We start from the raw sequence: 24,309 nt of genomic DNA on the forward strand, positions 1-24,309 counted from the left end.
TAAACCCCTTGGAACTAAAAATGTTGATCTAATGTAGGGTGAGAACCCTTGTTCTTGCGAGTTCGATACTCTGATCAAAAGCCTCTCTTGGTTTTGGTGGTCTCATGGCTTGTGAGATCCTCCCTCTTTCTCCTTGGTAGGCTCGTATGTAAGGATCCAGGTTCTTTCTTGATTTATTTAGTCTTCAAACTAATTCAAAATAATTTAAAAGTATAATAATTATGAATTACAACAAAATTTTTCATTACAACACCATAAAAACAAATACTCATTACTAGTGACACTTGTTATTAAGTTCGTTAATATTTTTTAAAAATTGACCATATAAATTAATTGATTAGTGATAAGAATTTGTTAACATGTTATGGAATTTAGGTTTAAATTTTCAGTTGATATGACAAATACAACTTTGTAACTTATTCGGTTAAGCAACAAAGAAAAAGGTTATAGGTGCCAAGATTCGAATTCCCTTCACATAATGTGGAAGCATATTTTCCGGACGAATATGGTGTGTGAATTCTCTAATAGCGGTATCGATACTGTGTCTCAACTTAATCACTAAGCAAAGGATTTTTTTTCATTATATAAACCGTGCAACTTACACAGCAAAGCAGCGTTCCGGCATTTGAAATGGCTAAGCTGAGCAGAAGTGAAATCATACCTGGAGATCATATTTTCACTTACAAGAGCGGGAGCGGCCATGATCACGACCACCATGGTACGCTAGTTTTGAATTCTTTCTATCAAATTTTACAAGGAATAATATTCTCATTTATTAAAAAATATATAAATCATGGTTGGATGATTTAAACAGTACATTTTAAATTTTGAATGCATCAAATTATTTATCCAAATCATATAATTAAATAAATTTTATTAAATCAATTTAAATGAATCATTTAAGTGAATCAAAAACTTGAATATACTATTTAAGGTTAAATCTATCTTAATTTTTTATTTATTTTTTAATATTCATATAAATACCATGTGTATATGATTGATATACAGGTATTTATGTTGCGGAGAATCAGGTGATACATTTTACTTTACAACGCAATCTTGTGCAAGCACAGTGTTTAACCCATCTCTTCCGTGCGATGAATGCGGGTTTCAATCGGGATACGGAGTAGTGCTATCCTGCTTAGATTGCTTTCGTCTGGGAGGAGATATCTATCGATATGAATACGGAGTTTACGGAAAGAAAGGAGCCAGCACGACTTGGCCTTCAGAATCCCCAGAAGTGGCAATTAGCCGGGCAATAAACTTGTGTAAATACGGCTTTGGACGTTACGATGATCCGTCTAACTCTGAGAATTTCGTTTTCTTCTGCAAGACTGAGCGGGTTTTATCAATTGAGAAAGAAACAAATGGTGGATATAGTTTCCTTGGAATATCTGCTCTTGTTTTCTCTGCTGGTGCCTTAATTATTCGTGCAATGAGGTGATTGGTGAAGAAACCATCCCCAACCAGTTATGCATCTACAAATAGCGAACATGTTTGCCATAATACCATGTGATAGCTTACATAGTGGTTTTTGTTAGTAATAAATAAAGTTGCTCCAGCTTTAGTAACACCATAAATATATGTATATATTTGTAGAAGAAAATAGTTTGCCCTATACCTTCTTATAAATAAAAGCATAAATTAATATAGATTAAATAATGGAAGTTTAGATATAAAAAATTATAATCTCTACAAGTTATTTTAAGATTTATTTCATTTAATTGTTTGTTTTTCTTCTGTAATTTATTTGATTGATCTTCAACTCTTTTGTTGTCTTTACTTATTTGAATTTGAGGGCTAGTGGTATCTAGAAATATCTTGGAAGGATCATTGTTGTGTCAATATAAGATACATTCTTCTTGATTGAATGTGTGTACAAGAAGAAGAAAATCACTCAAATCAATCATGTATATGCTCCTTAAATATTTGTGTCAATGTAAATTCCTTTTTCAATTAAACTCTTGTAATACAAATGATACATAAGAAATTCTTTGACTCTTCAATAATTAGGAGATGTCTAAAGTGAATGAATTGAATGCATTTGAAAACAAGAACATAGCAATACATTGTACATAAATATAATTGTGATCCTAGTAAAGAAGAGTATAGGAAAGAGATGACTAAATTTGAAATAAACTTTTAAGTTTGAAAGGGTCAAATCCATGATTATAGAGTAAGGAAATTGCATATAAAAATGTGAATACAAAGATAGGATGAGGGATAAGTGCATAGGAATGTCTACAATGGATAGATAGGTGAGAAAGTAAAGTGAGCCAACATTAAGCAAAATTAAGTCATTGTCAATATATGTATGTATTAACACACTCTCCTTATAATAGACCCTAAAATAAATGGATAATAACATAAGTATATGAATTTCACTAATAAATTATTTTATTATCTTATTTTCTCATTCATACCATAGTAGATGTGTAATTCATTAGGTTTGTCTATAAGAAGATTATTTGGACCTTTTTTTATATAAGAATACATGCATAGCCGGAATGTGTGTAAAGTGTGATGGATAATTAGATGGCATAAATTAAGATACTTAATTTAAACAAAATTGACTTTATATCAAAATATTCTCCTCTAAATAAACTTAAAATTACAAATTAGGATAAAAGAATATATTATATATTATTTATACCTAGTAGAGGAGCACCCGGGTTGACAAGCAATCAACACAAAAAAAAATATTAAAAAATTAGTTTCTAGTTTGATTGTTTTTCCAGTTTTGTTTTCGTTTCCGGCTCTAGTTTCAGCTGGCATATCTTATCAGTCTTTCAACATTTCGCTATTATTTGATCAAGCTCTACACCTCTTCATGACGATGATAGAATCAGATATGAAGTATAAGTGACAAAGCCTTTGAATTGTTCAAAGAAATGTGGTCTTATTTAAAGCAATGATTGGAAAAGTGTAATTGGCTGGTGTAAAGTGAGTCTCCAAAAAAGTGGAATTGGGCATGGACATCCATCCATTCTTTTTGTCAGATGTTGATGTTGTGACTGCCCTAAAAGACATGTATACAAAATGTGGAAACCATAGACATGCATGTGGACTGTTTGACAGAATGCCTTAAGGGAATTGCACGATATGCACAAATTGAATTTGTTGATAAGGCTTTAAAATCCTTGCAGCAAATACGATTGCCTACTGTATAACCAAATTCCTCAACCTCGCCAACAACCTCCCACCGTGCTTAGAATGGGAACTTTGGAACAGAATATGGACATGCATCAACGTAGAATAGAATGGTGTTTTTTTTTTGGTCAGATATTATAATGGTCTGGTCAATATACAAAATGCCTCAAAAAAGGATGTACTCACATGGAATGCACAAGTGGATTTGTTGATTAGGCTGTAAACACCTTCAAGCAATTGGCAGATGTAAAGCCAAATTTGCCAACCTTTGCTAACATCCTCCAAACTCATGCAAAATGGGAGCTTTGAAAAAGGGTATGGACATCCACCAATGCATACTGAAAATGCTTTAGAAACATTTGAATATAATGCAATTGACAGGTATGAAGATTTGACAAAACTTAAAGGTCTTCAGTGTTTGACCGATTCTATTCCAATATTGGAAAAATGGTAATTAATTCACAGCTGGCAATTTTGTTTATTTCTACAACCGACTACTTCAGAAAGATCAGATTTTCTTCTATCCTTATTCTCTAGCAGTGCAGATCAAATTTTGGTTTTGTCCTCTCTTCAACCGACTGCTCACTCAGGAAAATCTGATTGTTATGTCAAATCATGGTTTAATCCCTATCTTCTTACTTGCCATGTAGTGCTAGTTAAGTGTCTTGCTGTAGTTATAAATACAGAAGGCTATCGTAATTTGTTACACATAGAATAAATAAAAAGAAGTATTTTCCTCTTATGTTCTAGCATAGTGTATGGTGCTGCTGTTTAGTTTTGCTCTAGTTTGCCAAATTAAATCCCCTGTTTTCTGCCAGTTGAATCCTCTGTTTTCAAGCATTGAGCTTCTTTTACATTCTCTGTCTCCCATAAAACCTTCATCTAGTATCAGAGCTTGGTTCATTTTTCCTTCTGATTCAATTTTTTATTGTCATCAATGGCTTTTTCTGGTGCATCCTTTTCTAGTATGCAGGCTCCCTTATTTACGAGCAAAAATTATGAATATTGGTCATTGACCATGAAAGCTATGTTTAGAGCAAAAGATGTATGGGAAATAATAGAGAATGGCTATACAAAACCTGTAAATGTAGTAGCATACAACACACTCACACAAGCTGAGAAAGACACTTTGAATGAACATAGGAGGAAAGATGGTAAAGTCCTCTTTTACATTATCCAGGCAATGCATGAGAGTATACTCCCAAGAGCAGCAGCAACAAAAAAAGAGCAAAGGAGGCATGCCACACCTTGCAAGTGGCTTACCAAGGTATGGACAAAGTTAAAATTGCAAAATTACAATTGCTTAGAAGAGACTTTGAAAACTTGTCAATGAAAGAGTATGATTCTGTAGATTTTTTTCATTCATGTTATTGGTTGGGTCAATCAAATTAAATCCCATGGAGAGGTTGTAGAAGATAGGAAGGTTGTTGAAAAAGTGTTTAGAAGCCTCCCTTCAAAATTTGATCCTCTTATTGTGGACTTAGAGGAAACAAAAGATTTGAGCCAATTCAGTGTTGATGACTTGCACGCCTCTCTGATAAATCATGAGTATAGGTTGAATAGGTTACATACCTCTTTGGAAAATGCATTTTCATCTCAGGCTTTTATAAGTCATCGTAGAGGTCCTAGAAGGAATTCTAGTAGAGGAGGATGTAGTAGCAGTCCTCCAAATATTGTCGGAAGAGTTCAAACTCAGAATTTTAGCCACTCAAGTGGTCACAGACTTGACAAATCCAATGTCCAATGTTATTATTGTAAGAAATTTGGGCATTATGCAAATGAGTGTAGGAAGAAACGAAATGATCAGAGTATACAAAAACAAAATCAAAGTCAAAATCATTCTGGGAGTACATCAACAAGTGCTATGTTTATTGCATGTACTAGGATTGCTGAAACAATTCTTGCTTGTTCCCCTATTGAATGTAACATTATTCAAGAAAGTCCTTGTGATATTTGGTAATTGGATTCAGGGTATAGTAATCACATGACTGGAAACATGGATTTATTTTCTAGTTTGGATGAGTCAGTACAATTTGAGGTTACGCTTGGGAATAATAACAAAGTGACTGTATTAGGCAAAGGTACAATAGATATCTTAACTAAAAAGGGGGAGCAAAAGGTTATTTATGATGTGCATTATGTTGCAAGTTTGAAACATAACTTGATAAGTATTGGTCAATTGATCCAGAAGGGCTATAGAGTTTACATGGAGCATAATGAGTGTGTGATTTTAGATAAATTGTCTAACAACTAGCTGATTGTGAGAATCAAACCTGACTTGAAGAACAAAACAATCCAAACTGTTAAAAATCAAATAATATACAATTTGGAACTGCATTTAAAGCAGAAAATTCAGATTTAAAAGATAATACATAGTTTGAAGACTTGGCACAATCTGGAGCAACAAAACAAACAAGCATTGCATTGGTTTAGTCCAGCTCCAAAGAACAAATTGAATCAACATTTCAATTAGTTGTCAAAGATGAATCATGTCTATGGCATTTCAGATTTGGGCATCTAAACTTTGGTGCATTAAATTTGTTGCGTAGGAAGAACATGGTAAAAGGTTTGCCATTAATTGAGAAACCAGAAAGAGTTTGTGAAGGATGTATCTTTGGCGAACAACATAGAGAGTCTTTTCCAGTTGGCAAGTCAACAAGAGAAAAAACACCACTTGAGATTATTCACTCAGATATTTGTGGGCAAATGCAAACACCATCTATAGGGGGATGCACTTATTTTGATCCTTTCATTGATGACTTTACAAGAAAAACTTGGGTTTATTTTTTTTAAAAACAAGTCTGATGCATTTGCTTATTTTTTATAGTTTAAAGCTCTTGTGGAAAAGCAAAGTGGTTACTATATTAAAGTTTTAAGAATAGACAAAGGAGGTGAATACATTTCTAATGAATTCTTGAATTTTTGTAAAAGACATGGTATCCATAAACAATTTACAGCTAGTTACACACCACAACAAAATGGTGTATCTAAAAGAAAAAATTGGACCATAATGGAAATGGCCTAAAGCATGTTGATAGCAAAGCATTTACTAAATGAATATTGGGTTGAAGCAGTGGCAATTGCAGTTTATATCATGAATAGATGTCCAACAAAGAGTGTGAAGAATAAAGTTCCTCAAGAGGCTTGGATAGGTATGAAATGTAGTGTTTCTCATTTTAAAGTATATGGTTGTGTTGCATATGCACATATTCCAGACGAGTTGAGGAAGAAGTTAGATAATAAAAGACAAAAATGTATATTTGTTGGTTATTCAGAGGATACAAAGGCATATAAGTTATTTAATCCTATCACTAGAAAGATCATAATGAGTCGTGATGTTCAGTTTGTGGAGAACGAAGCATGGGATGGGAGTGTAGAGAAAAATGTAAACATTACAAGATTTTATCATCATGATGATATGGAAGATGAAGTACTTTCATCATCAAGAACAACAACATCTTCTTCTCTTGGGATAACACCACAAGTTGTAGCTCAAGTTACACCTCCATCTACAACAAGGAGATCTTTAAGGTTACAGTCAACACCAAGATTGGAACAGACACCGCATCAAACTCTGGCATCTACTTCAGCTGGAATACTTGGAGCAAGTCCATCAATTTCAGCAAGCAGTAGTTCTTCTTTAGATCCAACTCTAGCAAGCATGCTACCACATAAGACAAGGAGCCTTAGTGAGTTGTATAATGTTGATACAACTAATTCATTTTCAGTATTCACCTTATTTTCTCAAATCGATGATCCATTATCGTTTGAAGAAGCTATTAAATAAGAAACATGGGCTCAAGCCATGGACGAAGAAATTGATGCTATTGAAAAGAATCACACATGGGAGTTAGTGGATTTGCTTGAAGGCAAAGATGTGATTAGTGTGAAATGGATTTACAAAACAAAACAAGATTCTGATGGAAAAGTACAAAAATATAAAGCAAGGCTAGTTGCAAAGGGCTTCACACAATAGCCCGGGATAGATTTCAATGAAACTTTTTCTCCTGTTGCATGGTTGGACACAATTAGGACTCTATTGGCTATTGCTGCTCACAACAAATGGTTTGTGTACCAAATGGATGTAAAGTCAATATTTTTAAATTGTTACCTAGAGGAGGAAGTGTATGTGAAACAACCACAAGGTTATGAGATACCGGGTCATGAGAATGAGGTATATAGATTGAAGAAGGCACTTTATGGATTAAAACAAGCTCCTAGAGCTTGGTACAACCGTATTGATTCTTATCTCATTTAAAATGGATTCCAAAGAAGTGGTTGTGAACCGACCTTATACATCAAAGTCAATAATCAAGGTAACATTCTAATTGTTTGCTTGTATGTAGATGATCTAATCTTTACAGGCAATCTTGACATAGATGCTTTCAAAAAAACAATGAAGAGTGAATTTGAAATGACATATTTGGGGTTTATGAAATATTTTTTGGGTATTGAAGTCCATCAATATAATGTTTGAATTTTTATTTCACAATCTAAATATGCTGGTGATGTCTTGAAAAGATTTAATATGTTGAATAGTAAGGCAGCCCCAACACCACTTATGAAAATTTTTTGAAGTTAAGCTAAGAGGATGATGGACCAAGTGTCGATCCAACACTATTTAAAAGGTTAGTTGGGAGTTTAATGTATTTGACGAACATAAGACCTGACATTATGTATGGTGTAAGTTTGATCTCAAGATTTATTGAGTCTCCAAAAGACTCTCATTGGCAAGCAGGTAAATGGATACTAAGATATGTGAGCGGTACAAAGGACTTTGGCATATTGTATTTTATTTTAGTTGATTTCAGTCTTGTTGGTTACACGGATAGTGATTATGGGGGTAGCATAGATGATAGGAAAAGCACTTTTGGGTATGCTTTTCACTCTGGTACAGGTGTTGTGTCATGGGCATCAAAATGATAGCCCATCGTGACTCTTTCTTCAGCTGAAGCTGAGTATGTGGCAGCCACTAGTGCAGCTTGTCAAGCTGTTTGGATATGAAGGATGTTAAAAGACTTAATGAATGATAAAAAGAAGCCACTACAATATTTTGTGACAATAGTTCAATTATTGCATTGTCCAAAAAATCATGTTTTTAATAAGAGAACTAAGCATATTGATACTAAGTATCATTTTATTAGAGAGCTTGTCAACAACAAAGAAATTTGTCTAGATTTTTGCAGATCTGAAGACCAGTTTGCAGATATATTTACAAAGCCATTGACAAAAGATACATTTTAGTATTTACGAAGCTAATGAGGTGTATTTGATCAGTCAAGTGTTTACAGATCTGAAGAAGTTTGATCAAATTTTTGATGATCCCAAGTTGTTCATAATTAAGGGGGAGTATTGGAAAAATGGTAATTAATTCACAAGGGAGTATTGGAAAAATGGTAATTAATTCACAGTTGGCAATTTTGTTTGTTTCTACAACCGACTGCTTTAGGAAGATAAGATTTTCTTCTATCCTTATTCTCCAACAGTGAAGATCGGATTTTGGTTTTGTCCTCTCTTCAATTGACTACTCACTCAGGAAAATCTGATTGTTATATCAAATCATGGTTTAATCCTTATCTTCTTACTTGCCATGTAGTGCAAATTAAGTGCCTTTCTGTAGTTATAAATATAGAAGGCTATTGTAATTTGTTACATAGAGAATAAATAAAAAGAGGGATTTTCCTCTTATGCTGTAACATAGTGTATGGTGCTGCTGTTTAGTTTTGCTCTGTTTTGCCAAATTAAATCCCTTGTTTTCTGCCAGTTGAATCCTCTATTTTCAAGCATTGAGCTTTTTTTACATTCTCTGTCTCCCATAAAACCTTCATCCAAATCCCAAGTGTTAACATTACAATGCAGTATGTCAAGGAGAAATTTGAGAGCATCCTCGACTATTAAGTTAACAAAACAAAGAAAATGGTAGAGAGGGAAATGAGAATGTGTAAAATAGTGGAATTAAAACATGAATTGATGGAATGCAGAATATGAAGTGAAAAGAGGAGGCATCATGAGTAGAAAGGAAACCAAATGAAATTTGAAAGGGCCTTAATCCTATATGAAGACCGATACATGTATAAAATGGAGTGGGTAAAGGTGTAGGGGGGCTATATAGTAAAGTGAAGCTAAGATTAAAGGAAACAAAGGAGAAGCATTGGCCGAAAATGAATATTGATGGGTTGTTGACAAGAAAGAAAGAGAGATAGTAGTGTGAGTGCAGATCTAAGTTTCAGAGAGGTTGTGAAGAAGAAGCGAGGCCAATGAGAGGGCCAATTTTATAAAATATTTGTAAATATGTTTTTTTTTGTGATTTCATGAACATGTATTTCATCGTTGCAATCTAATTTTTAAGTTGAGTGCAGAAAGTATCTGCTAGTGTTGTTTTTGTGTTTGAGTTGAAGTTTGAAGGCAATGAACGGAGTTTTTTTTTTCTTGCATCAAATGGTATCAGAGTCAAAGGTTTTGAGTGCGTAGGTACAACGTCAAACATGAGGTAGCCTATGTTAGGACCTGCAGGTGAAGAGTGGAACTGCGTGAAAATTCGACACTCATGAGGCAGTTTGCACTTGTGAGTGTGAAGTAGTTTTGGAGAGCTCAAAATGATTGTTGTAGGTGTGTGAAGTAGTTTTGGAGAGCTCAAAATGATTGTTGTAGGTGTGTGAAGTTCTGATCGGTTGAGAGCTTCAAGCCATAAATGAAAGTGTGATGTGTGATAAGTGATTACAGCAGTTGAGAGGATGAGTTTGATAAAGAGGATGGGGTTGGTCGTGAATAGGCCCGTTTTAATTTTATTTTTAGAGTGATATTGGGAAGAGAGCTATGGGATGTCGAGAAGCCCATTGAGGAAGGATAGCTGTAAGAAGAAGGTGAAAGAAGTGAGAGTAGTTCACACAAATGAATAGAAGAATGGAGAGAGAAGAGTGGAGGAAACGATCATGGTGGATCGTCAGTTGGCAAGTGAAAGTGGAGAATGTGATGCTGGAACCAACCTCCACTCTATCTATAAGACTGAACCAACCCAAACCCCAACCCTTGCAGATTGAGGTAAAAGATGAAGTTGAGGTTGTGGATTTAGATGTTGTAGCAGAGGTTTATTGAAGACTTGATGAAGAGGGCATGTGTCTTGCAGAGGAGATAAAAAAGATTAACGACTTCAATGAAGAAGAAGACATTATAGCAGAAGAGGTTGAAAAGGATGTTATAGCAGCTGAGGAGGTAATTGACTTTTCTAAATTTTGTGAAAAACAGATAAAAAGGGATGAGCTAGTGCAAGAAGATGCAATTGCGAATGTTGCACATGTAGAAGCCAGAGAGACAGTGCAAGTGGATTTGCAAAATTTACAAATTTGTATGGGGATATGGAGTGTTTGCATGTAGAGCATGTTGAGGATTTTGTAGGGCATTGATGGAGGATGTTGTAGGAAATTGATGAGGTCAGATGGGAGTGGTGTTGCATGAAAAAGCAAGATGGGGGTTTGGGAATCAAATATTTGAAAACACAATGCATAGCCCTTGCTACAAAGTGGATTGTGAAAGCTATAGAGGGGAATGAGCCTTGGAAAGTCTTAGTCAGATAGATCATCTTAAAAGCGTACCTTGAATCTGCAAGAAGATGAGATAACATCCATATTGTTGACAACCTCTTCTCTAACTTTAACATTATGACTTATTGTTTTGTAGTCTTTCACAATATTTGGAGGGCTTAGGGGACTTGTACAGGTTTGATTATAGATAATGATGCTCTTGTTATTAATCAAGGAATAATAAATGACTGGAGATGCCCATGGTGGAATCTAAGACATAAGGGAAAACCATTGGCCTTTCTACATGGGTGTTCTACTAGGAAATGGAATAAACTGTGTTATTCTACTTTTCAATGATAATTTTTTGCAATTGCATGCTTAAAAATTACATCACATTACAAAATGAATTTAATTTTTCAACTAGTAATAAGAGAACATTTGCTGTTTTTGAAAAGAGTCTGATGTGTCTAAAGCAACTTGTGCAAATTAAAGAAGAGAATGAATGCATCTCGCATGCTAAATGGGCAAATGGTTCTCCTTTCTTGAAGCTTAACCATTCTGATTACATTCGTGATCATATTAATAAGGTCTAGAATTTGAATTGAGATGTTAGAATATTGTCCAAAGTCTCCATTAATTGTTGGTTTGGTCTAGGTGATCCTAAAAAGAAATGTTTTAGATGGCAAATGTTGGTGCGAAAATTACCATTTGATGATAAGTTTGCAATATGTCATGTTTGTGGATGTCCTAAAAATTACATGCATTTGTTCTTCAAATGTCGGTATGCAACCTCTGTCTATTCCTTTTTCATAGGTCTAATTAATGGGTGGAACATATGTGACGTTAACTCTTTGTCTGAAATTGTAATTGGTCACGTTAAGGGGCTTAAATAAAAGGAATAAATGTTTTGGTTCTGTCTTTCTACTAAAATTATATGGGTCTTGTGAGAAAAGCGTAATGAACATCTTTACCGAGGAAAGGATAGAGTCCTTACTGGGTTTTCTTTTAGACTCACATCCTTATTGATTATTGAATAGGTCACCCTCACAATAAAATTACCAACAAATATATTTAGGAAGGTGATCGAAGAAGGCTCCTCCTCCTTGTTCAAAGAAGATATTAATGAAGCAAATTATTAGCCTCAAGAGTTGAGGCAAGTGGACAAAAAATTCCAAGAAGAATACATTGATGTTCAAAATGCATACATTAAGGAGCACCAGTATTAGTTCAGAAGGGATGCAATAGTGAGGTACATGGAAGTGTCCCATCAGAACTTTGACACTTCTAGCTGGGAAAGGATCTGCCCTCCTCTAGGCACCTATAAATCCTATAAGAAAAGCATGGGACAACCGAAGAATCATGACAAAAGCAAGAGGAAGGGTAAATAGGTGGCTGTCAGTGAGGAGCAGTAGGAAGAAGATGAAGAGAAGCAAGATGAGGAGGAACAACAACAAGATGAATAGATAGGATTGTAGAATGAAGATGAGAACTAGTATGATGACAACAAAGGTGTTGAGGCAACACGACAGGATGAGGATGCTGATGAAGTGGGGCAAAACATGAACTATGATTAAGGATGATATTATTGTGCTTTTTGGTTATATGGGTCAATCTATTTACATGTTTTTAGTACCTATTAGATTGCAATACTTTTCTTCCAGATGTAGGTTGTCATGTCATGATAGATTTGAATGTTTTGGTTTTCGTTGTATTGTGATAGTTTGGTGAGCTTGGATAGGGTTTATGAAGTGATCTTCTTGATCACTACTTGATGTATCTAGATCGTTGATATTTTTTTGTTTAACAAAATTAATATACAATCTTCAATTGAAAAAAACAAATCTCAACATGACTAACTCATAAATACAAGAATACATTTAAAGCTTAAAATTTCTTCCATATAATCATAATGAGTAATATAATTATCTTAAAACATCTCTTTCACAGACCAAAAGAAAAATCAATTCATATTTATATTTAAAATATTGTTTACAATAAGTAAGTACCTTCAATTAATATTTGGAAGTTTACAATAGTTTAGATTATACAAATTCTAAAATTTTAAGATGCACCCGCTTTTAATATTCGGATTGTAAATATGGAATTAAAAGATTTATGCAAATTGTGTGTAGGGATTCCGCAGGTCCTTTTTTCCTGACTTTTATCAATCATATCAGAACGAATAATAAAAAGATGGCATTCTACTGTAACTTGACAAACAGAATAAGTGGTCCACGTAAGAATTTAAATTTACATGGACACCGACGAATGATTCCTCACCTTTTGCATTATATGACATGCATCTATTTATTCTTTGATGTTCTTAACTTTAATCATGAACCCGCATTCCACCATGAGAAGAATAGAGGTGATGACCATCGTCAAAATCATCTATTATTAAAAAAATATTGGTTTGACATTTACATTAAAACCTAAAACTCAATTGTACATTGTATTACTTTTCGAAAAGATTTAACAGCTGGAAATTATATGAATGATGTAGGTACGACTGCACTTAATGATGAAATGATCAATGTTGTAGTGGATCTTGAGAAGGTTGAGGGCTCTTTTGATTCAAGCCATGGTTCTATGGCCATTTCTCTTTTATTGATAATGTATTCCCCAATTTATATCAGTCAGATGTTTCAACAATGCAATGCATGAGCAAACATGATATCTCAACTTAATGACTAAGAAAAGGATTTTTCGGGGGTTATAAAACGCTTTCATGTTACACAACAAAGTGGGGTCCCAACACTTGAAATGGGCAAGCTTAGCAGAAGTGAGATTGTAGCTGGGGATCATATTTACAGTCCAAGGCCGCTCGGCTATGACCATCATGGTACACTCATTTTGAATTTGTTAATTGTTGATATTTTTATATTGAACAATATTTTTGAGATTTGAATTTAAGACCTTTCATATAAGAAGAAATTTGTAGCTGATTGCTGCAGTGTGGGGTCATCCCCTAAATTTGTTAATTGTTGATTTTGTTAGCGCACAGTAAACTATTTGTTCTGCACGTGATTTATGGAGAACACGCTTGCATATGCATTGTGAATGTAAGCTAACTAAAGAGTTTTAAACTCAATCTACTTCATTATTTCAGTTTAACTTTTCTACATCTTTAGAAATTTCATGCATCTCATGCACAATTTCTGCTCCTGTGATCTATATATCATTTGTAATCATACAGATTTGTAATGTAATGAAAATTGAATTAGGTTACCAAAAATCCAGACCCATACATAGCAGCAGCCAGCTTTCTCGCAGCTTAATTCAGTTTTGATTTTCTTCTCTATCTTGCTTGCAAGTTTTGCTTATTTCTTTTTTTTTGCTAGATCTATTTTATTTTACAGGGATAACTGCAAAATTCTACAGATTTTTCATTGCTAAGTGAGATGGATGCAACACTGGATAATTTTGATCGACCATTTGCTGTCTTTATATCCAATCCACTAAGGAATTTGATTCCCACTTATTAAAAAATAAGTAGAAACCATCTGTGAATATGAAAGTAAAGTTTAATTGTATTTTGTTATTGGAATACAGGTATTTATGTTGGGGAGAATCGGGTGACACATTTTACAAGCTCCGCATAAGGCACGTCTTGTGCGAGCTCGAGTGGTGTGTTTGGTCCGTGCTCTGCTTGCGGCTTCCATAGCTGAATGAGTGGAGCAGTGCCTAGGTGCCTACGAACTAAATGGTGAGGCATCCTTATTAATCCGGGATTGGGTGCTTTAATGCATCGATGCATATGGTTATAAACAAAATTAAACTTTTCGTCTAGGCTAATTCAATGAAGTAGTATACATGGAGGGCATAGAGTAATTTAGATTAAACAAGTGTTTGCAGACTGTATAAGGGTTGAGTTTAATGGCTTAAAAAGTTGATTTTTATTGTAGAGATCTATGATTGTTTATAATAAAACTTAAATTTTAAAAAAATAAATATCAAAATTAGTCTTTAGCATATATTGCAGTATATTTATTTACTTTTATAAAAAATAAGTTTTTTTATGCTTTTATTTTGATAGTTTTATAGCTTATATAAATAAAGGGATTCAAGTTTAAAATTTAATCACTATTTGAAGGAAATTACAAGTTGGACCATGAATTCAATGAATTCAATGTATTGAATGTACACCTTATTAATTACAAATTTATGCAAGGAAATCTTTTCAAATTAGAGGACTAGTTCATTTGGGGTTTGGATCTTTGTTATGAAATGAAAAATAAGAAATAGGAATAGAGATTTTCTTTTATTATGAGCATATTCATATTCAATGGGATGACCTTTAGTCTATTTTTATAGAGTTAATTACTTTTTTTATGAATTATTTTATTTTATAAATAAATATAATTCTGAATTTTTCTTATCTTTGAATATTTAAGATCTCAAGTAAATATGTTTGGCTTTCTCACATGATTCTAAGTATCATATGAAGTTGAAGATCTTAATTAGACATTTGAACCTTAGAACCATTGAAATCCTATTTCAATGTCTTTTTTAAACAAACTAAAATTATAATTATAAATTTAATAAACTGAAATTAATCTAATTCTTCCATCTTCATTCTTAAAAGAAGAATAGAAAAATATTAAATTCTAAAATATAAGAATGTAGAATTAAATATATTCTTTCATGTCTATCCTTTTTTGTAGTAGTGAAATTTGCAAACTTGATTGAGGTAGGGAAGTAAGAACCCTTCTTCTGACCTCTCAATGTATCTTATCTATTTCATTAAGTTTACAAATTACCTCTAGAAAGAAAATTCTTCTTGGTACACACCTTGGTAGCACAAGACATCCATACACTCTCATTTCAGTAGCATTGGTATAAGATACTAATCTCCCCAATTATGTGAAATCACAAGATTGGGATTTCTTTTAGCAGATCTAAGGAAATCCAACTCTTCTTTGGGTCCTCTTAGTTTTGTTTCTCTAAAATAGCTCAAAATCTTTCCTACAAAATGGTCTTGAAAAGTCACATAATCTACATTTTCACAATTTTCATCTCATACATATGTCCAACACTAGATAGGGAGCATGTTACAATTACTATTATTCATTCTCACTTGAATTTTATCATTCCACAAAATTCTCCATGGATATATAAACATATGCAAAAGTAATGAATACCATTTAAACTCAAACTTTTTAAGATGTTCTTTGGCTACAATAAGCTTCTCATGCATTATATCTACAAGAAAAGTAAAAAAGTCAAATATAATGTTGGCCATGAGATTCTGAATGTTAGAAGCCATATACATGAACTCTATTAATACTATGAGGATCCAGTTAATACTGAGAGGGGGGGTGAATCAATATTAACACAACTTTATAACTTCAATCCAAAATTAGATTTATAGCAGATCTAAAATCATTCGACACATAAACCAATTCCCTTATCAGATCTCTTACTCTCTTTATAATATCAAAACACTTATTAGCCACTTATGCAAACTCATTAATCCGATTATTCATCAACTCAATATTTGATCAACAGATACTCATATCAACTTATTATCATATCATAATGCCTCATCTATTAATTCATTAACATTACCAGTAACCACTTTCATATCTCTAATAAACTAAGATAAACTCTCATAACTGGTAATCAAAAATAATGCATATAAACAAGAACATCACATGAAAAGCATTCCACACATGAACACCATAATTTTTTGACGTGGAAGCCCAAATGGGAAAAACCACGGTGGGAGTTGGTACCCACAAGTATTTGTACTCTTTTGAAGTACGCCCTGTTAGGAGCTTACAATACGCCCTGTTAGATCACCCGTTTAGGAGCTTGATAACCTATTAGGATCAACCTCATGTGAGGATTTACCACTCTTTTTGAGAGTTGCCCTATTAGGGGACTTAAATATTTAAGGCCTATTAGGATCTACCCAGTTAAGGGATTTATCCTGTTGCAACTGTTAGGGAATAACAACAAAAGAATGATCTGTAACTTGTACTTCTCAGCTTGCTAAATCAGATCCAATTATTCTCAACACTCTACAACTCTTAGGCAGATCTCAATCTTCTCTGGGACGGGTCAACACAATCTTCTCAGACCACTGACACAATAAACATCAACTATGTCATCCTAAATAGCCATCTCAACTAGGTTGGCCACTAAACCCTAGTTACATCATAAAATTACAATAAAAATCATTTAGGATCATATCTGATCATTATACAGATCATTACATCAGATTAAAATGCAATATCAACCATTGGTTGATCGAAACCCATCACAAAAATCCTATCTGTACCAAAGTCAAACCTCAAAACACTCCACTAAGCATTTCACACTTTCCCAATAAATTCCTCCTTGAATCACGCCAAAACATCCTTCAAATATTTCACGCGGGTTGTGACGTGTTACCTCTTTCATGTAGACTTGTTGTTGATCATCGACATAACAAAAATCGTAACCGGTTCGATACATTCTTTACCGATCCTTAAACCCTACTAAAACCCTAGCAAGACTTCATAAAAAATTTGAAATAAGTCTTTCGGTAATCACCAGAAGTTGTGGTTTCAGTCACATACTCAATTCCATCATAAACTCTTTCATTCCAAACCGCAAGTCACCAAACATCACCAATCACCTGATTTAAGCAAAACATCTCTGTTTTACCGGTTAAAGTCCTAATTCACAAACTTCAGTCCTTTGCTGGTAAACCTTGTCTCCGGTAGACCAAATCACTTAGATGATAAACTGAAACATCACAAACCGTCAATAATCACTTTCAAACATCAGTTCACATCAGTTGCCATTAATGACAACACAAATAACTGTTCATGTCATCTAAACACAAAATCTCAGTGTTCTATATTCTACCAATTTAGTCATCATCCTTCAACTGCTTCACCTCATCTGCATCATCTCATCTACATCAGTTATGACAAATGCCAACATTCTCCCCCTTTGGCATTGATGGCAACACCAATCAGATAAACAATCAGAGCAACACACATACTACATATTATCTGCAACTTGCTTGTCGGTATCACATCATCTATCGGTTTTGTTCTTTGTCTTCTCCCCCTTAAACAATGCTTCTCTGATCTCTAACTTTTCATATCTGATTATCTTTTCTTCTCCCCCTTTGATAGCAATGCCAAAGGTGTAAATGCATCACTTGTCTTCATACTGTTGTTGTCTCTTCCATCATTTATGCTAATCAAATCAGAAACTTATATCAGAACATTAAATCAGATCGTTTCATCAAACTTGCTCCCCCTATGGAGTAGCCTACATCTTCATCAATCCTAAGCGAAAGATAAACATGAAATCCACAGTATCGATGCCTTCTCTAGCATCTAGCTCTTCCGGTGTAGGGGTCTAACCCCTAATTTACCTCTAAGAAACTCAAAGGTAGCCTTTGGTAAGGGTTTAGTAAAGATATTAGCTAATTGATCTTTACTCTTCACATATTCCAACTTCACCTGTTTGCCTTGAACTCTTTCTCTTAGAAAATGATACTTTAATTCAATGTGCTTGGTTCTAGCATGAAGTGCAGGATTCTTAGAAATATTTATTGCACTTGTATTATCACAATAGATAGTCACTGGTTCAAACTTATCTATCTTGAATCCTTCTAGCACATGTCTCATCCATATGGCTTGCATGCAATTCATGGGTGCAACAACATATTCAACTTCAATTGTAGATTGAGAAACACATGTATGTTTCTTGCTCGTCCATGCCACTAGTCTTCCACCAAGTAGAAAGGCTCCACCAGTTGTTCTTTTCTGGTCATCCACATTACCTGCCCAATCAACATCAGTAAAGACATCCAAATTGAAATCTCCTTTGTAGAGATACCATAAACCATAGTCTACTATGAACAACATAGTGTAGCTTACCAGTCATAGATATGTACTCTTTAACACTAACATCAGAGGAATCATTTTGCTTTGATAACTTGCAGCCTGTCACCATCGATGTTCCTACCGGTTTGCAGTCTTCCATGTTGAATATTTTCAACACTTCTTTGATATACTTTCTTTGAAAAAGAAAGATACCACCATCCAGTTGCTAGCCCTGTAATCCAATAAAGAACTTTATTTCACTGATTAGAGACATTTTAAATTTATTTTTCATCTTATTAGCAAAGTTCATACACATATCATCACTGCCACCAAAAATAATGTCATCTACAAGCACTTTTGCTATCAGCATCTTGTCTCTATCAGTTTTCAGATAAATGTTGTTGTCCTCACTAGTACGTTGGAATCCAATCTTGATCAAATGCGCATGGAGTCTCTCATACCATGCTCTTGGTGCCTGCTTAAGACCATACAAAGCTTTATGCAGCTTACACACCATGTCTTTATCATCAGTCAAGGAGAATCCATCTGGTTGTTCAATGTATACTTCTTCTTCTTAAATTCCATTCAGAAAGGTTGGTTTGACATCCATTTGATAGACTTTGAAACCTTTATATGTAGCAAATGCCAACATCATCCTTACACCTTATAATCTAGTAATTGGTACAAATGTTTCACCATAATCCTCTCCTTCTTCCTGTGCATATCCTTTGTAGACTAACCTTGCTTTATTTCTCACAACTCTTCCTTCTTCATCCAACTTATTCCTAAAGACCCATTTTGTTCCAATTACATTCTTATCCTCTGGTCCAGGGACAAGTGACCATGTCTGATTCTTCTCAATTTGATCTAATTCTTCATTCTTTGCATTCACCCAATCATCATCCTTTAGTGCTTCCTTAATTGTCTTGGGTTCCATTGTAGAGATCAAACAAGAGTTTTCTTAGATCTTTCTCCTGGTTTGTACACCTGTATTCTTATCACCAATTATCTTCTCTTGTGAATGGTTCAATCTGACATATCTAGGTATACCCTGTGCTGGTTCTGCATCTTATGCATCATATTCTATATTTTCTTCATCACTGTCATCGCTTACCGATTGAGCATCTCTTATCAGTTGAGCACCTAATTTTGCATTTGTCAGTTCTTCATTATTTTTTGCCCGGTTCAATGATCACAAGTTTTTCCTCATTACCATCCTTTTCAGTTTTTGATTTGCCTTACTCTTAGAAGAGTAACCAAGAAAAATTCCTTCATCAGATTTTGCATCAAATTTCTCAATGCAGTTATCTCTCTTAATAAAACATTGACTTCCAAAGATTTTAAAATAACTTACACAAAGATTTTTTCCATACCATAGCTCATAGGATGCCTTATTGTTACCTCTCTTTACTAGTACTCGGTTTAAAGTGTATACAGCAGTACTGACCTCTTCTCTCCAAAACATCTTAGGAGAATCACTCTATAATAACTTGTTTCTAGCAGCATCAATTATTGTCTTGTTCATCCTTTCCGCTATGCCATTTTGTTGTGGTGTCCTCGTAGTAGACATCTGTCTCTTGATACCTTGTTCATCACAATACTTAACAAATTCATCAGATGTGAATTCACCTCCTCGGTCTGATCTTAAACACTTCAAGTTCTTACCGATCTCATTCTCAACCAGAGATTTAAATGATTTAAACTTACTAAATGCTTCTAATTTCTCCTTCAAAAATGTCACCCACATCATTTTAAAATAGTCATCGGTAAAAATCATGAAATACCTATCACCAAAATAACTTTTTGTTCTCATAAGGCCACAAAGATTAGTATGTACCAAATCTAAAACATTCTCAAAAGTACAGTTATTGCTCTTGAAAGAAATAGAGGTCATCTTACCAATTTGACAATCTTTACATATCACATTATCCAGTTTAACAATTTGTGGCAATCCTCTTACAACACTTGACTTACTTACCTTCACCAAATTATCAAAATTAACATGAAAAAATCTCTTATGCCATAACCAGTTGTCTTCCATTCTTGCAACCAGACAATTATTAACATTACTATTCAAATAAAATAAGTTACCTCTTGTTTGCTTCCCGCTAGCAATCAGTTCACCATTACCTCCAAAAATTCTGCAGACTCCACTTTTAAACTCAAGAAAATAACCTTTATCATTGAGTTGACCAACACTTAATAGATTATGCTTTAGACCATCAACCCAAAACACATCATCAACATTACTCTTCCCATTTAAAGAAATAGAACCTTTACCTTTCACCATGCAGGGAAAGTTATTCCCAAATCTAACAACTCCACCATCAAATTCATTAAGGGTTATGAACTTACTTTTGTCTTCGGTCATATGGTGCGAGAAACCATTGTCTATAATCCATTCATCACTGTTCTCCATATGAGATACCAGTGCCTTTTTGTCTGACAATTCCTCCTTCATGACTACAAACCCAGTTTCTTCATTGTCATCTTCATCTTCAGACTCCTCATCGGTCACTCCTTCATCTACTGCCACATAAAATTTCTTTTTGCCCTTTCCTTTATATTTTCTAAATTTCTCCTTCTTGTTAGCATTAGGACAATTATAAGCAATATGACCAATTCTACTACAAGAGAAACACTTTAAAGGTAGTTTTCCTTTATACTTACCGATGCCTCTTGGAAATATTTTTGCTAACAGTGCCTCAAGTTCCATCACATTATCTTCATTGTCCTCATTTCCCCAGTTACTTCCATGACTTGACCTGCACTTATCTTTTCCTTTTCTAGCAGATGAACCGGTAACAAAATCTTTAAAGGCAGATTCACTAGATTTAGTAACACTGTTGTCAAAACCATTTAATTCAAAGGTTGTAAGCTTGCCAATTAATGAATCATTAGTTACCTTATCCTTTCCAATAGATCTAAGATCTTGGATTGCAGATACTCTTATAGAATACTATGGTAGAAGAGTTCTAAGCATTTTACTTACTTTAGTATCATCCTCAATCTTTCCTCCAACACTCTTTATACTACCAACAACTTCTTTGATTCTCTAACCATACTATGCAATATTTTCTCCTTCAAGCATCCTCATGTCATCAAAATTTCCTCTCAAGATTTCCTCTTTGGCTCTTTGTACATGCTCATCTCCTCCATATATTGTCTCTAGCTTTTCCCATACCTCATGAGCAGTTTCCATTCCTTGAATATTAATATATTCTGAATCATATAGGAAACTTACAATAGCTTCTAAGACTTGCATATTTTCTTGCTTCTCTTTGAGTTCATTCGGTGTCAAGGGAGTAGTAGTAGGAGAAACATATATGTTTTCCATATGTTTCCAATATTGTGCACCAAGAACTTTAATGTACATCTTCGTCTTGTCTTTCCAGATCTTGTAGTTATCCTTGTTGAACTTAGGACCCTCTTTCTTCATCATCTTGTCTTCCTCAGAATCGTTTCCTCAAGCGGTTAGGCTTTCTGCACACAGAGGACCAAAAGCTCTAATACTAATTGTCAATACTATGAGGATATGGTTAATACTAAGAGGGGAGGGGGTGAATCAGTATTAACCAATTCCCTTATTAGATCTCTTACTCTCTTTATCAGATCAAAACACTTTTAGCCACTTATGCAAACTCATTAATTAGATTATTCATCAACTCAATATCTGATCAATAAATACTCATATCAACTTATTATCATATCAGAATGCCTCATCTATTAATTCATTCACATTACCAGTAACCACTTTCAGATCTCTAATAAACTAACATAAACTATCATAACCAATAATTAGAAATAATGCATATAAACAAGAACATCACATGAAAAACATTCCACACATGAACACCATAATTTTTTGACATGGAAACCCAAATGGGAAAAAACCATGGTGGGAGTTGGCACCCACAAGTATCTGTACTCTTTTTAATTACGCCTTGTTAGGAGCTTACAATACGCCCTATTAGGAGCAGACCCTATTAGGAGTCACCTGGTTAAGGGATTTGCCTAGCAATCCAGTTAGGAGCTTGATGACATGTTAGGATCAACCTTGTGTGAGGATTTACCACTCTTTTTGAGAGCTACCCTGTTAGGGGACTTAAATGTTTAAGGCATGTGAGGACCTACCCGGTTAAGGGATTTATCCTACTGCACCTCTTAGGGAACAACAACAAAACAATGATATGTAACTTGCACTTCTCAACTTGCTAAATCAGATCCAGTTATGCTCAACACTCTGCAACTCTCAGGCATATCTCAATCTTCTCTTGGATGGCTCAACACAATCTTCTCAGACCACTGACAGAATAAACACCAATTGTGTCATCCTAAATAGCTATCTCAACTAGGTCAGCCATTAAACCCTAGTTACATCATGAAATTACAATACAAATCATTTAGGATCATATCTGATCATTATACAAATCATTACATCATATTACAATGCAATATCAACTGTTGGTTGATCGAAACCCATCACAAAAATCCTATATGTACCAAAGTCAAACCTCAAAACTCTCCACTAAGAGTTTCATACTTTCCCAAGAAATTCCTCCTTGAATCGTGCCAAAACATCATTCAAATTTTTCACATGGGTTGTTCCGTGTTACCTCATTCATGTAGACTTGTTGTCGATTATCAACATAACAAAAATCCTTACCAGTTTGATACATTCTTTACCGGTCCTTAAACCCTACTAAAACCCTAACAAGACTTCATAAAAAAATTGAAATAAGTCTTCTGGCAATCACCAGAGGTTGCGGTTTTGGTCACATACTTAATTCCATCATAAAATCTTTCATTCCAAATCGCGAGTTGCCAAACATCACCAATCACCTGATTCAAGCAAAACATCTCTGTTTTACTGGTTAAAGTCCTAATTCACAGACTTCAGTCCTTTGCTAGTAAACCATGTCTCTAGTAGACCAAATCACTTAGATGACAAACTGAAACATCACAAACCATCTGTAATCACCATCAAACATTAGTTCACATCAGTTGCCATCAATGACAACACAAATAACTAATCATGTCATCTAAACACATAATCTCAGTCTTCTATCTTCTACCGGTTCAGTCATCATCTTTCAATTGCTTCACCTCATCTGCATCATCTCATCTGCATCAGTTATGCCAAATGCCAACAAAGTTGACATGTGCATTTTGGCCTTAGCATCATGGTCCAAAATTTGACACAAACTATATTATGTCTTAAAAAAGTAGTCCTCAAATTTGTCTATTCCAAATGGCTCCTTTTCAAATTGAGAAATTCAAAGAACAATTCCTCTAGGGAATTTGATTCTTAATTTTAGAATGTTGACTATCCTAAACACATACTAATGTGTTTCATACTTTTGTATAAAATGGTTAAAATTGACAGCTTTTGATGCTCTCTTGTTTAGATAAAAAACCTTTGAAATTGAATATTTTGATAAATTTACCATCCCTACACCAGTTACAGATAAAACACTTGTCTTTTGCATATCACATCTTTGAGCAACTGCTTTGATGAAGTCTACATCTAGGAAAACATTAGGAACTTCTAATCCTCCCATGTCCAAATACCATCCATTTATTAGGGAGAATTTATTTTAATATCTTTTCTTATATCAATGCTCAAAGAGACCCCATGATATCTCTAGTAAGTGAGAATCTTACGCACCAACAAGGTTATCCAACAAATTTTCATCTAGCCCCCCAAGACTACTAAGTATTAATGATCTCCTCTCTCCCATTAATTTCCTAAGTATGTCCTCATCTAACTTCCTTGATACTGTTGGAATTGTGTTGTCATTGATGTCAAC

The 24,309-nt window shown here is 34.2% G+C and overlaps 1 long non-coding RNA gene across 2 annotated transcripts; it reads left to right on the plus strand.

Annotated features, from left to right (window-relative positions):
• The first annotated feature begins 618 nt into the window (after positions 1-618).
• Positions 619-14,569, plus strand: LOC131061741 (uncharacterized). 2 transcript variants are annotated; one of them, XR_009110583.2, is made up of 4 exons: positions 619-718; positions 1,009-4,417; positions 13,174-13,512; positions 14,223-14,569. It is a non-coding gene; the product is annotated as an uncharacterized LOC131061741 (long non-coding RNA). The 2 variants fall into 2 exon arrangements; XR_009110584.2 differs by lacking the exon at positions 13,174-13,512.
• The last annotated feature ends 9,740 nt before the right edge of the window (positions 14,570-24,309 follow it).

The sequence above is a fragment of the Cryptomeria japonica genome, chromosome 3, assembly GCF_030272615.1.
Source record: "Cryptomeria japonica chromosome 3, Sugi_1.0, whole genome shotgun sequence".
Lineage (NCBI taxonomy): Eukaryota > Viridiplantae > Streptophyta > Pinopsida > Cupressales > Cupressaceae > Cryptomeria > Cryptomeria japonica.